The following is a 14,283-nucleotide window of genomic DNA, read 5'->3' as shown; positions in this document are numbered from 1 at the left end:
ATGACTCACTCATATAGTACAATTATAGATATTAAAATCAGTTAATGCTTACAATTTTATGACATACTAGCTTGTTAATGTAGATGCTTTATAAATCCAAAGGCTTGAAATCTTAATGTCAAAAAAATCAATCACCTCACCCCATTGGACTAACTTCATGTGAAAAATATCCCTCCACCTTTCTTTGAATTTTGGATATAACCGAAACTTACTTTTTCTAGACCCTTTTTCATGAGATGATTTCTCAAATGCACCTTTAACTTCACCACTTCCTTTGATTTCAGAATTCTCCTCACTACTGTCAGACTGATCAGACTTTTCACCATACAACCAACCTAGATGTAGGTTTTCATTGTCTGTTTGTATTTTGCCACCTTTGCCACCTTTGGCATGATCACCCTTGAAAACAATTTTGTCTGTTTTTAAAAGTAAAGAAAAATGTTTATAGGGACCAAATAAGGTACAATAAAAAAATTACAGGTCAGTTTTTTTCTATGGCTACGAGAAATGTTTAATCCAAATGGTTTTAACTCATCATGGATTTGAAACAGTAACATAAAAAAAGCCCTCCACCTCAAACCTAAAAATGTCTTGTGGGAAAATATGTCCCTCCACCTTTCTTTAACTTTATTTACAAATTGAATGTGAACTGTAAACTCACATTTTGCATGTCCACTCTCGTGAGATGATTTTCCAAATCCACCTCTAAATTCGGTGCTTCCATTGAAATTAAAACTCTTTGTCTCCTGTCTACTTCCAAATTGTATTTTGCCATTTTGTGTGCCAGAAGACCCCCCTAGGTTAAGCTTTGTACCATTTATTTGTATCTTGCTTCCTTTGAAATTGCCACCTTTGAACTCAATGTGGTCTGTTTTTTAAAAGTAAAAAGAAATATTTATAAAGACCAAGTCCAAGATATGTTATAATGTAAAATAAAGAAATTAACTTAATGATTATATCACTCTGAAATCATGTGTTGATTTAGCTTTTAATTCTGAGCCCATTTTAAACCTTAACATGAAAAAAATGACATCTCTTTTAATCACACAAGTTTATCCCTCCACCTTCCTTTCAACTTAAGAAATAGATAGTGATAACTCAAATTTTCCATATAAATTGTAGTGTTTCTAAAATTCATCTCAGCTTGGTTTACGAACTGTGTGGCAAAACAGGTCCCAAGTTGTAATTTACAAGATGTATATCCAATCATCATTGAAGGATGAAGAAAATATTCTAGTGGTTTGTTTTGCTCTTTGGAAAGCAAAAACAGCAGCCAAATGAAACAAAATGGCCAGGCAAGGTCAACAATATTCTCATTCCATTAGAGTAGGAAATAGTTGTATGGACTAGCAATAGTCTAACAGATGCAAATATAAATTTACATGATGCAGTTAAGAGAATGATTCTGGACAATGATAACTCACAACAACACTGACAGCAGAAACCAATGTAAGTAGTGAACCTTATAATGTGCCATTTCGTTTTTGATGCAATCAATGCTGCACTTGCTAATAATATCATAGGGTGAGCCCCAAAGTTATGCAGTGAAACTAACTGGATGTGTAATATGTGGGTAATATGTAAGTGGGCCATTGGCAGCAGCACATGCTGCTTTTACTGCTTTTAGTAGTAATGTAGTATAAGCTGCATTGACACTGCAATGGAATTATAATGATGAATTTAGCTAAGCTCCAAGCAAATCCTAGGCTTCTTAATTATCTCTTATATATTACACTATACAAAACCACACACTGCTACTAGATCACATGCTAAAGGTGGCCAGACTGTTGTACATCATCTGCAGCTGATTGCTCCCCAATCCTCTTTTGATTTCTCTGTGTCCTTTGACAGGGATGCTCGGATACCCCTTTTTAAAATCCGAATTTATTCGGATCCGGATACCCAGATATCTGGATCTGAATCGGATATCCGAATCCGAACGTTTAGGAATCCGAATAGAATCGGATATCTGAACCCAATATGCGGGAAATCCGAATTGATTTGGATATCCAGATAACCGTAAGTGGCCTTTAAATTGCTTACTTAAATTGCTTCCAAAACTCTCTCTCTCTCTCTCTCTCTCTCTCTCTCTCTCTCGGACTGAATGCCTCCAAAGGGATTTTTGCCATTGAAGGCCTCTATTCGGGTATCCGAACCAGCTATTCGACCGGATTTCGGATTTCAGATAGGTATCCGAGTTTGCTCGGATAGTGCTATTTGGATTTACACAGATATACCCGGAATCCGAATCAGAGTTCGGATAGTGGAAAAAGTTTGGATTATCTGGGTAGCTTGGATCACCGAATATTGGATGAGCTTCACTGTCCTTTGATATCTACACTCCTTTGGCTCCCCTCAAAGCTGTATTTTGCTGCCCCCCCCTCCAAAAAAAAAAAATAGAACCCCAAAAATCTAGGTTAAAGTTTGCATCTCCTGTAGATAATTGTCCACCTTTAACATTAATGTGATCTTTTATAGGGGTACAAACATTATTTCAAGGGCAAAAAATACTTGTACAATGTAAATATTAAGGATTAGGTTATAATTGTATCATTTAGATCATTTATATACTTTTAGACGTTAGAGACTTTAAGATTAAAGCTTCCTTCCACCGTTCACCTTATATATCCACCTCCCCAAGAACCTGCAATATATATAAAGGGAGCTCACATTTTCCACCTCTTATCTCTAGACCCTTTGTTTCCCCATAACTGCCAAACTGTATTTTGCCACTTTGATGACTGGACAGACCACCAAGGTGAAGGTTGGCAGTGTCTACTTGTGTTTGGCCACCTTTCACATCAGTATGATCTGTTTAAGAATAGAAAATATCACTTAGGAGACTCCACCTTTCACATCAGTATGATCTGTTTAAGAACAGAAAATATCACTTAGGAGACTGAAAACTTTATACAACAAAAGATACTTAAATTTGATAAATTCTTGTATCATTCAGGACATTCAAATACTTTCGAAACCTATCTTTAACTATAAAAAAAAGTTGTCAATCCCATTTGCTTTAAGATTATAAACATTACATAAAACAGCATCTCTTTATCCTCTAAAACTTTGAGATACATATCAAATTATTTATTTTATTTTGTATATTTAAAGATAAATTACATTTGTCATCTCTTTTCTTCATAGATGACTCTCCAAACCCACTTTTGATTTCACTGTGTCCTTTGATTTGTACACTCTTTTTCTCCCCAGCACTGCCAAACTGTATTTAAAATCCAAACAAGCCATCTAAGTTAAAGGGGCACTGTGGCGAAAAAATGTAAAATTTAAAATATGTGCACACATAAACAAATAAGAAGTACGTTTTTTCCAGAGTAAAATGAACCATAAATTACTTTTCTCTTATGTTGCTGTCACTTACAGTAGGTAGTAGAAATCTGACAGAAGTGTCAGGTTTTGGGCTAGCCCATCTCTTCATAGGGGATTCTCAGCAAGGCTTTTATTCTTTATAAAGATATTCCCCTAAAAGGATTTAAACAATAATGCTGGCCAGCTTCCCTGCTCGCTACAAAGTTTTTTGGCAGGAGGACAGAGCAACTGCCATTCACTAAGTGCTTTTGAAAATAAATAAATCCCTGAGAATCCCCTATGAAGAGATGAACTAGTCCAAAACCTGTCACTTCTGTCAGATTTCTACTACTTACTGTAAGTGACAGCAACAACATAGGAGAAAAGTAATTTATGGCTCATTTTAATCTAGAAAAAATGTACTTCTTATTTGTATATGTTTGCACATATTTTAAATCTTACAATTTTCACCATAGTGCCCCTTTAAGGTTCACTTTCCCTGTTGATGATTGTCCACCTTTTACATCAATGTGGTCTGTCATAAAGGTACAGATATTACTTAAAGCACATAAAATGTATGATTATGTCATTTAGATTATATGCCGTTATAAGTTTAAGATTCCCTCCACCGTTCACCTTATATCTCCATCTCCAACAACCTGAAATACATATAAAGGGAGCTCACATTTTCCATTTCCATGTTCCTCAGAGGATTTACCAAATCCACCTTTTATCTCTACACTCTTCATCTCCCCAGAACTGCCAAACTGCATTTTGCCACTTTGGTGACCGGATAAATCCCCTAGGTGAAGGTTTGCAGTGCCCACTTGTGTTTGGCCACCTTTCACATCAATATGATCTGTTTAAGAGCAGGAAAAGCACTTAAAAGACTGAAAACTTTATATAACACAAGATATTAAGTTTTAATAAATTATTTTATTATTTAGGACATTCAAATACTATCTAAACCATTTATCTTTAACTATAAGAAAAAAAATGCTCTCTTTTGCTTTAGAATTATAAACATTACATAAAAAGACATCCATGCCTCCCCCCCTGTAAAACTTTGAGTTACACATAAGGGTTTTCAAATGATTGTTTTTATTTTTTATGCCAAGGTTTTCCTTCTTCGCTCTAAGAGTTTGGTGTATATGTCAAGATAAAATACATTTGTCATCTCTCTTTTCTAGAGATGACTACAGGAATCTACTTCTGTTCTGATTTCACCAAGTCCTTTTATTTCTACACTCTTTGTCGCCCCACAAAACCCCCACAAATCTTGCCCCCCCTCCAAAAAACAAAACAAAAACAACAACCCAAAACCTCCTAGGTTAAGGTCTGCATCCCCTGTAGGTGATTGCCCACCTTTTACATTAATGTGATCTTTTATAAGGGAACAAACATTATTTAAATGACAACAATACAATGTTAAATATTAAAAATAAAGCTATAATTTTGTCATTTAAATTATTTGTGTACTTTTAGTAGTAGTTAGAGACAATAAGATTAAAGATTCCCACTACCTTTCACCTTATATCTCCACCTCCCCAGAACTAGAAATATATGTATGTAAACAGAGCTCACATTTTCCATTTCCATGCTCCTCAGATGATTTCCCAAATCCACCTTTTATCTCTACACTCTTCATTTCCCCAGAACTACCAAAGTGTATTTTGTCATTTTGATGACCGGACAGACCCACTAAGTGAAGGTTTGCAGTGCCCATTTGTGTTTGGCCACCTTTCACATCAATATGATCTGTTTAAGAGCAGAAAAATCACTTAGGAGACTGAAAACTCTATATTATCATTTAATATATTCATTGAGATACATATAAAATATCTCAAACGCACACTTTAATCACTAAATTGTTTTTCGTGTTTTTTGTTTTTGTATGAAAAGTTTTTCTTTTACCTTTCTAAGAAATGGGGGCACATTTAAATATAACTTACATTCTCCTTCTCTGTTCTCCATAGATGACTTCCCAAATCCACTTTTGATTTCACTGTATCCATTGATTTGTATACTCTTTGTCTCCCCAGTATTGCCAGACTCTATTCTGTCATTTCGTTCACCAAGCATGTCCCCACTGTTATAGTATGCAGTGCCCGCTCGTGTTTGTCCACCTTTCACATCAATATGGTCTGTTTTAAGAACAGAAATGGTATTTAGAAGACCAAATCTTTGTACAATTTTAAATATTTACGTTTAATTTATACGTAAATATTTAAGTTAAAAAAATTACTGTATCATTTAGTAAATTTGAATGCTTTATGAACTCAAAACCTCAAGCTTTAAGAAAACATTTTTACACTCCTTTTCATCTTAAGATTATATACTTTCATAAAAAGACACCTTTCCACCTTTGTAAAATTTGAGATACCTATCAGAGATCTCAAATGGACACTGTAATAACTTAATGTTTTTTTTTCGGGGGTGGGGGAGTCTATATGAAAAGGGTTTTGTCCCCTTCCTAATAGGGTTGAGTGTTTGGATCAAACCGGTTCCAAGTTTCAATGATCTGCATTGGATTTTGGACGTTTTGAGTAAAATCACAAAACTCATGACCAGACAAACCCACTAAGTGAAGGTTTGCAGTGCCCATTTTTGTTTGGTCAACTTTCACATCAATATGATCTGTTTAAGAGCAGAAAAATCACTTAAGAGATTGAAAACTCAATATCATCATTTAATATGTTCATTGAGATACCTAAAAAAGATCTTAAATGAACACTGTAATCACTCAGTTTTGTTTTTAGTATGAAAAGTTTTTCTTTTACCTGTCTAAGAACTTGGGGTATATTTAACAATAACTTACATTTTCCTTCTCTGTTCTCCATAGATGACTTCCCAAATCCACTTTTGATTTCACTGCTTCCTTTGATTTACTACACTCTTTTTCTCCTCAGCACTGCCAAACTGTATTTTGCCATTCAAGAATGCCCTCAAAACTCACCTTTTTACTCTGGCCTACTACCCCTCACAAGTGCTCTAAACCCACAGCTAAAGACAAACACTTATATTGCGCTTTTCTCCTGGCGGACTCAAAGCGCCAGAGCTGCAGCCACTAGGACGCGCTCTATAGGCAGAAGAAGTGTTAGGGAGACTTGCCTAAGGTCTCCTGCTGAATAGGTGCTGGCTTACTGAACAGACAGAGCCGAGATTCGAACCCTGGTCTCCCATGTCAGAGGCAGAGCCCTTAACCATTATACTATCCAGCCACAGCTGAACTCTGGTCCCCTACCTTTCATGTCCTTACCTCTCCCTCTAGATTGTAAGCCTTTGGGCAGGGTCCTCCTCCTTTTGTGCCCTACCTGATCATGCGCCTCCATTACTGTGAACCCATGCTATGCATCTGAGTGAACCTAACTTGCCTAATCTCCAGGCTCCCCTCCAGTGACTGACTAAGCATTACCTTGTACTCATACTGTGCTACATGATCTGGTCTTTCTTGTATTCAGGTATTGTCATTTTGTTGTATGTCACCCCTAAATATTGTCTGTAACCTAAACTAATGTCCAGCGCTGCGTAATATGTTGGCGCTTTATAAATACAATAAATAAATAATAAAACAATAATAATTCTGTGCCCCAAATAAACCTCCTAGGTTAAGGTTTACTACCCCTGTTGATGATTGTCCACCTTTTACATCAATGTGGTCTGTTATAAAAGTAGAGATATTACTTAAAGCACAAACACATCTTGTACAATTTTATATATTAAAGTTCAGGTTATGCTTATGTTATTTTGTTAATTCAGATACCTTTAAACCTAGAGACTATAATATTGAAAATTCCCTTCACCTTTCACCTTAAATATCTCCACATCCCCAATTACTTGAAATACATATAAAAGTAGCTCACGTTTTCTGTCTCCATGCTCCTCTGATGATTTCCCAACCCCACCTTTTATTTCTACACTCTTCGTCTCCCCAGAACTGCCAAACTGTATTTTGCCATTTTGATGACTGAACAAGCCCCCTAGGTTAAGGTTTGCAGTGCCCACTTGTGTTTGTCCACCTTTCACATCAATATGGTCTGTTTTAAGAACAGAAAAGGTATTTAGAAGACTAAATCTTTGTACAATTTTAAATATTTACGTTCAATTTATACTTGTATCATTTACTAAATTCAAATACTTTAGAAACCCAAGATCTTAAACTTTAGAAAAACTGTTTTCACTCCCTTCCATATTAAAATGATGTACTTTATAAAAAGATGACCTTCAATCTCTGAAAAATTTGACATAAATAATAAGAGATCTCCACTGAACACTTTAAAGGATACCACAACTGAAGTGTGACATAATGAGATAGACATGTGTATGTACAGTGCCTAGCACACAAATAACTATGCTGTGTTCCTTTTTTTTCTTTCTCTCTCTGAAAGAGTTAAATATCAGGTATGTAAGTGGTTGACTCAGTCCTGACTCAGACAGGAAGTGACCACAGTGTGACCCTCACTGATAAGAAATTCCTCTTTTTATCTCTTTCTTGCTCTCAGAAGCCATTTTCTGCTAGGGAAGTATTTTATAGGTGGAATTTCTTATCAGGAATGGTCACACTGTAGTCACTTCCTGTCTGAGTCAGGACTGAGTCAGCCACTTACATACCTGATATTTAACTCTTTCAGGCACAGAAAGAAAAAAAGGAACACAGCATAGGTATTTGTGTGCTAGGCACTGTACATACACATGTCTATCTCAACATGTCACATGTCAGTTGTGGTATCCTTTAATCACCTTTCTAAAAACTTGGGGTATATTTAACCACTTTGCGTCCCTGGTCATTTTCACAGTTCAGCTCAGTTCTGAATACTTTTGCAATAACTGTCAATAACTATCACAACTAAATGATCTATATATTGGGTTTTTTTTTCAGGACAAATTAGGTTTCTGTGGCTTATAGTTGTTTTCAGAAATGAGCTTATTTTCTATGCATTTTAAAATGAAAATAGGGAAAAAAGTGAAAAAATACACAATTTATCCACTTTCATACATTATAGATTTAATGTAGACAGTCCTATTGTACATTAAACCCACACATGTCATTTGTCTATTCTGTTTATTTAAACGGTTCTTTTGTTTTGATAATGTATTAGTAACACATTAGTATCACTTGTTAATTGAATTCCCTAGGGGAAGGAGAGTGCTTTGCTTTCATTCTGTCACAACTGTATAGCATTTTTATCGTCTCAGAGATAACTAAACAGTGTTATCTAGGATTTTGTAGGGAAGAGTGCAGAGACTTATTTTAATGTCCTGACGCTTCAGCTGGTTAAGCATAAATTACATTTTTCATCTCTGTCCTCCATAGATGCCTCCCAAAGTCCACTCTTAATTTCACTGTTTCCTTTCATTTCTACACTCTAGTCTCCCCAGCAATGCCAAACCGTATCTTATAAGTTTGTGCTCCGAACCAGCCTCCCAGGTAAACCTCTGCTTCACCTGATGGTGATTGTCCACCTTTTACATTGATGTGGTCTGTTGTAAGTTTAGAAGAACTTATTTGAAAAAAAGATGAAAACCTTGTACAATGTAAAATAATAAAATGTATTTCATATTCAGTCAACTTCAGCATATCCATGTACTTTCTGAACGCAAAGATGGATTAAAATAAACCATTGTTCATCTTAAGTCCCTCCACATTCCTAACAACTTGAAATCCACATAACAGAAGCTCACATTTTCCAAATTCATGCTTCTCGGATGATTCCCTAAATCTACCTTTTATGGCTGGATAGTGTACTGTGTACATGGGCGACCAGGGTTCGAATCCTGGCTAGGGTCAGTACCTATTCACTAAGAAGTCCTTGGGCAAGACTTCCTAACACTGTAGGGTGGCCCATTAAGCGTGCCCTTAGTGGCTGCAGCTCTTGAGCGCTTTGAGTCCAACAGGAGAAAAGCGCTACACAAATGTTAGGATTAGGAGGATTATTTATACTTTGTTTCCCTTGAACTGTATTTTTCAATTTTAATGACTAATTAAGCCCTAGGTTAAGGTGTGCTGAGTTTAAGGGTGGTGATTGTCAACTTTTGACATCAATGTGATCTGTTTTAAAGGTAGAAAAAATTACTTAAAGGACCAAAATCTTGTATAACATAAAATATTACCATTCACATAATACGTAGTCTAGCATTTGTACAATGTAAAATATTTAAGTTTATTGAATGCTGATTTAATTTTGTAAATTCAAAGCACATTCTTATCCCAAGAACTAGAAGGAAAAAAAATCTCACAGCCTTTCACCTTAAGTTTAAACATTTTGTATAACAAGCCCTCCCTCACTTTCCCTAATATTTCCGCCTTTTACATGAATTTGGTCTGTTTGAAAGGTAGAAAAATTACTTAACAGATCGAAACCTTGTACACTATAAAATATTAAAGTTCACATAATACTTATGCAACTTAGTTAATTCGGATACATTTTGAACTAAAAAAACGTTAGGATTCAGAGATTAAAAATGCCCTCCACCTTTCATCTTATTTCCCTCCACCTCTCTAAGAACTTAAAACATATACTGTATAAGGGGAGCTCACATTTTCCATCTCCATGCTCCTCAGATGATTTCCCAAATCCACCTTTTATTTCTACATTCTTTGTTTCCCCGGAGCTGTCAAACTGTATTTTGCCATTTTCATGACTAATCAAGCCCCCAAGGTTAAGGTTTGCAGCACCGGTTTGTATTTCTCCACCTTTCACATCAATAAGATCTGTTTTAAGAACCCAAAAAAATAGAAGACTAAGGGCCATATTCTATTGCTGAACTCGCCAGCGCTAAGCACTGGCGAGTTCTTAACTTAGGCGATGGGGGCATCGCCTAATCTAATTAAACTTTAGACCCCCCCAGGCGGAAAAGAACTCGCTTGGGCGATATAATCGCCCAGCGAGTTCTTAACACCGAGTCCAATTACCCTTATCATGTCTCCGGGAAGCGATGCTTCCCGGCAGACATGAGCGTTAGCTTAGACCTGCAAAAAGCAGGTCTAAACTAGCTAACGCACGTCGTCGCCGCAGCATCTGGGGGTCTCCTTTAATAAGGAGACCCCAGAGCTCCCCGTCGGGTCGCCGCACAGTTTAGAAGCCCCCGCGCAGCTCTGCACCGGCACCCCTGTTGGCATACATACCGCCGCAGATCACCCGCCGCCTCTCGCCGCAAAATCCGTCGCGTAATTACAGTGTATCTAACACTGTAATTACTGTCCGCATAGAAGGAGCCCGGGCAAAGCATCTTTGAATCTGCAGCCTGGGCTCCCCATTGGTCCGCTGTCTGAACCAATAAAATGGCTCAGACAGCGGACCAATGGGGAGCCCAGGCTGTAGATTCAAAGATGCTTCTCCTATGCGGACAGTAATTACAGTGTTAGATACACTGTAATTACGCGACGGATTTTGCGGCGAGAGGTGGCGGGTGATCTGCGGCGGTATGTATGCCAACAGGGGTGCCGGTGCAGAGCTGCGCGGGGGCTTCTAAACTGTGCGGCGACCCGACGGGGAGCTCTGGGGGTCTCCTTATTAAAGGAGACCCCCAGATGCTGCGGCGGAAGATGGCGGCGGATGTTAGGCGGGCGAGTGCGCATGTGTGGGAAGTGAGGCCGTGGTGCTGATGGACAGCACCACAGCGTAAACCTCACTCCCCATCGCTCGTTAAAAGGGAGCATCGCTCAGGCTTTCGCCTGAGTAATCCTCCCTAACGATCGGACATCGCGCGAAGGATATGGGCAATAGGATTTGCCGGTAATCCTCGCGCGATGGCAAGGTGATAAGTAGCTCGCATCTGCAAGCTACTTATCACCTTGAATAGGATATGGCCCTAATTCTTGTACAATGTAAAATATTTAGTTTTAACCATTTAGTGGCATCCTAACGCATTAATACGTCATGCTTTACCCTATTAACGGCAACATGACGTATTAATAAGTCGCGCGTTCCCGCCACTGCTACCGCCGTGTGCGCGCCGCTACGGCTGCCGTTTCCGTCAGGATCCCGTGCTGAGGGATTGGGGAAGAGGACCAAACGGTCCTCTACCCAATCGCAGTGCCTGGAGTGAATGGACGTGACCGCGAACAGCGGCTACGTCCATTCACAAAAACAGGAAATGTAACAATTAAATAAAGTGTAAAAAAAAAAAAAAAAGGGAACACTTACTATAATGAGTGTTCACTAGCGCCATCTTGTGGTCAAAAAGTATATGACACGTACAAAATACATACATTTACAAGTACATACACATGAGTAATAAAATTAATAAAATTCCACTTCCAACACTCCCCCTCCAAAAGAAAACACTTGTAAAAAAGAAAATCAGCTTAAAATAAATAAATAAATACTTGCCTTAGGGACTCAGCTTTTTTTAATCTATATTTTATGGGGGGAAATTAATTTTAATTTATTACATTGGGGCTTGTAATTATGGCCAGAACAAAAAAAAACAGAACAGAAAAATAACACCTATATTTCAAAATAATATATTGTCGCCATACATTGTGATAGGGACATAATTTAAATGGTTTAATAATTGGGACAACTGGGCAAATACAATGTGTTTGTTTTATCCACAGGAGAATGTTTAATTTTAAAACTATAATGGCTGAAAACTGAGAAATAATGATTTTTTTTCAATTTTTTTGTTTTTTTCTCATTAAAATGCATTTAGAATAAAAAAATTCTTAGCAAAATGTACTACCCACAGAAAGCCTAATTGGTGGTGAAAAAAACGAGGTATAGATCATTTTCTTGTGATAAGTAGTAATAAAGTTATTAGGGAATAAAAGGGAGGAGAACTGACAAGTGAAAATTGCTCTGGTCCGTTAGAGTAAAAACCCTTGGGGGTGAACTGGTTAATGAATGCTGATATAATTTTGTAAATTTAAATCCCTTTCTTAGTCCCAGAACTAGAAGGAAAAAAAATCTCACCACCTTTCACTTTAAGATTAAACAGTTTACATAAAAAGACTTCCCTTCTCCTCTCTAAATATGTCATAAATATAAGTAAAGTTATATTACCATTTTAATCTAATCACTAAATTATTAGATTTTTTTTAAATTAGTGGTTTTCCATCACCTCTCTAAGATCTTGTGGTGTGCATAAAGTAAACTCACAATTTTCATCTCTATTTTCAAAAGATGATTTTCCAAATCCACTTTCATTTCGACACTATTATGCTGGGAATACACGGCTCGATTTTGCTGCTCGGTTTTACCGCTCGATTGTTTCGCCGCTCGATTCCACAGTCAATTCTCCTATCTTCCGCTCATTTTTCTTATCTTTTTCGATTCACTTCAATCCGGAATCGAGTGGCAAAACGATCGGGCGGGAGATTGGACATGTCAGAAATTATCTATGAAACCATCTTAATGGCTCAAAAACGAGCCGTGAATGCTCAGTATTAGTCTCCCCAGAGTTGCCAAACTGTACTTTGACATTCTGTGCACCAAACAAACCTCCTAGGTTAAGGTTTGCTTCCCCTGGTGGTGATTGTCCACCTTTTATATTAATGTGGTTTGTTTGAAAGGTAGAAAATTACTTAAAGGATCAAAACCTTGTACAACATAAAATATTTAAAGGGAACCTAAACTGAAAAGGATATAGATTTTCCTTTATAAAATAATACCAGTTGCCTGACTCTCCTGCTGATCCTGTGTATCTAATACTTTTAGCCACAGCCCCTGAACAAGCATGCAGATCGGGTGCGCTGACTGAAGACAGACTGGATTAGCTGCATGCTTGTTTCAGGTGTGGGATTCAGACACTACTGCAGCCAAATAGAACATAAGGGCTGCCAAGCAACTGGTATTGTTTAAAAGGAAACATCCATATCCCTCTCAGTTTAGGTCCCCCTTAAGTTCACTGAATACTTATGCAATTTAGTTAATTCAGATACATTTTGAAGTAAAAGGCTTTAGGGTTAAGAGATTAAAAATCCCCTCCACCTTTCATCTTATTTCCCTCCACCTCTCTAAGAACTTGAAACATATATAAGTGGAGCTCACATTTTCCATCTCTGTGCTCCTCAGATGATTTCCCAAATCCACTTTTGATTTCACTGCGTCCTTTGATTTCTACACTCTTAGTGTCCCCAGCACTGCCAAACTGTATTTTGCCATCTTGTGCCCCAAACAAACCTCCTAGGTTTCGGTTTTCTGAACCTTTTACACCAATATGGTCTGTTTGAAAGATAGAAAAATGTATTAAAGGACCAAAACCTTGTACAACATAAAATATTTACGTTCATCTGATACTTGTGCAACTTAGTTCATTCAGATACGTTTTAAACTCAAAGACTTTAGAATCAAAAGATTAAAAAATCCCTCCACCTTTCATCTTATTTCCCTCCACCTCTCTAAGAACTTGAAATATATATATAAGGGTAGCTCACATTTTCCATCTCCCTGCTCCTCAGATGATTTCCCAAATCCACCTTTTATTTCTTCAGTCTTTGTCTCCCCAGCATTGCCAAACTGTATTTTCCCATTCTGTGCCCCAAACAAACCTCCTAGGTTAAGGTTTGCTTCCCCTGATGTTGATTGTCCACCTTTTATATCAATGTGGTCTGTTTAAAAGGTAAAACAAATGCCCAAATAACTAAAATTGTTCACAGTGTAAAATATTCAATGTCAGTTAATACTTATGTCATTGAGTTAATGCAGATACTTTTCAAACTCAAAAACTTTAGAATTAAAAATCCCCACCACTTTTCATCTTAATTCCCTCCACTGCTAAAAGAACTTGAAATACACATAAGGGGAGCTCACATTTTCCATCTCCATGCTCCTCAGATGATTTCCCAAACCCACTTTTTATTCCTATACTCTTTGTCTCCCCAGAACTTCCAAACTGTATTTTGCCATTTTGTTGACCAAACAAGCCCCCAAGACTAAATGCCCAAATGACTAAAATTGTTTACAGTGTAAAATATTCAATGCCAGTTAATACTTATGCCATTGAGTTACTACAGATACTTTTCAAACTCAA

At 37.2% G+C, this 14,283-nt stretch overlaps 1 protein-coding gene across 1 annotated transcript in view; it reads right to left on the bottom strand.

Moving 5' to 3' along the window:
- LOC137522175 (otogelin-like) overlaps positions 1-14,283 on the bottom strand; it is a 245,595-nt gene that overhangs the window by 187,547 nt on the left and 43,765 nt on the right. The window lies entirely within an intron of this gene.

The sequence above is a fragment of the Hyperolius riggenbachi genome, chromosome 6 (genome assembly GCF_040937935.1).
Source record: "Hyperolius riggenbachi isolate aHypRig1 chromosome 6, aHypRig1.pri, whole genome shotgun sequence".
In the NCBI taxonomy this organism is placed as follows: Eukaryota; Metazoa; Chordata; class Amphibia; order Anura; family Hyperoliidae; genus Hyperolius; species Hyperolius riggenbachi.
This window is presented reverse-complemented; position numbering and strand designations above follow the sequence as displayed.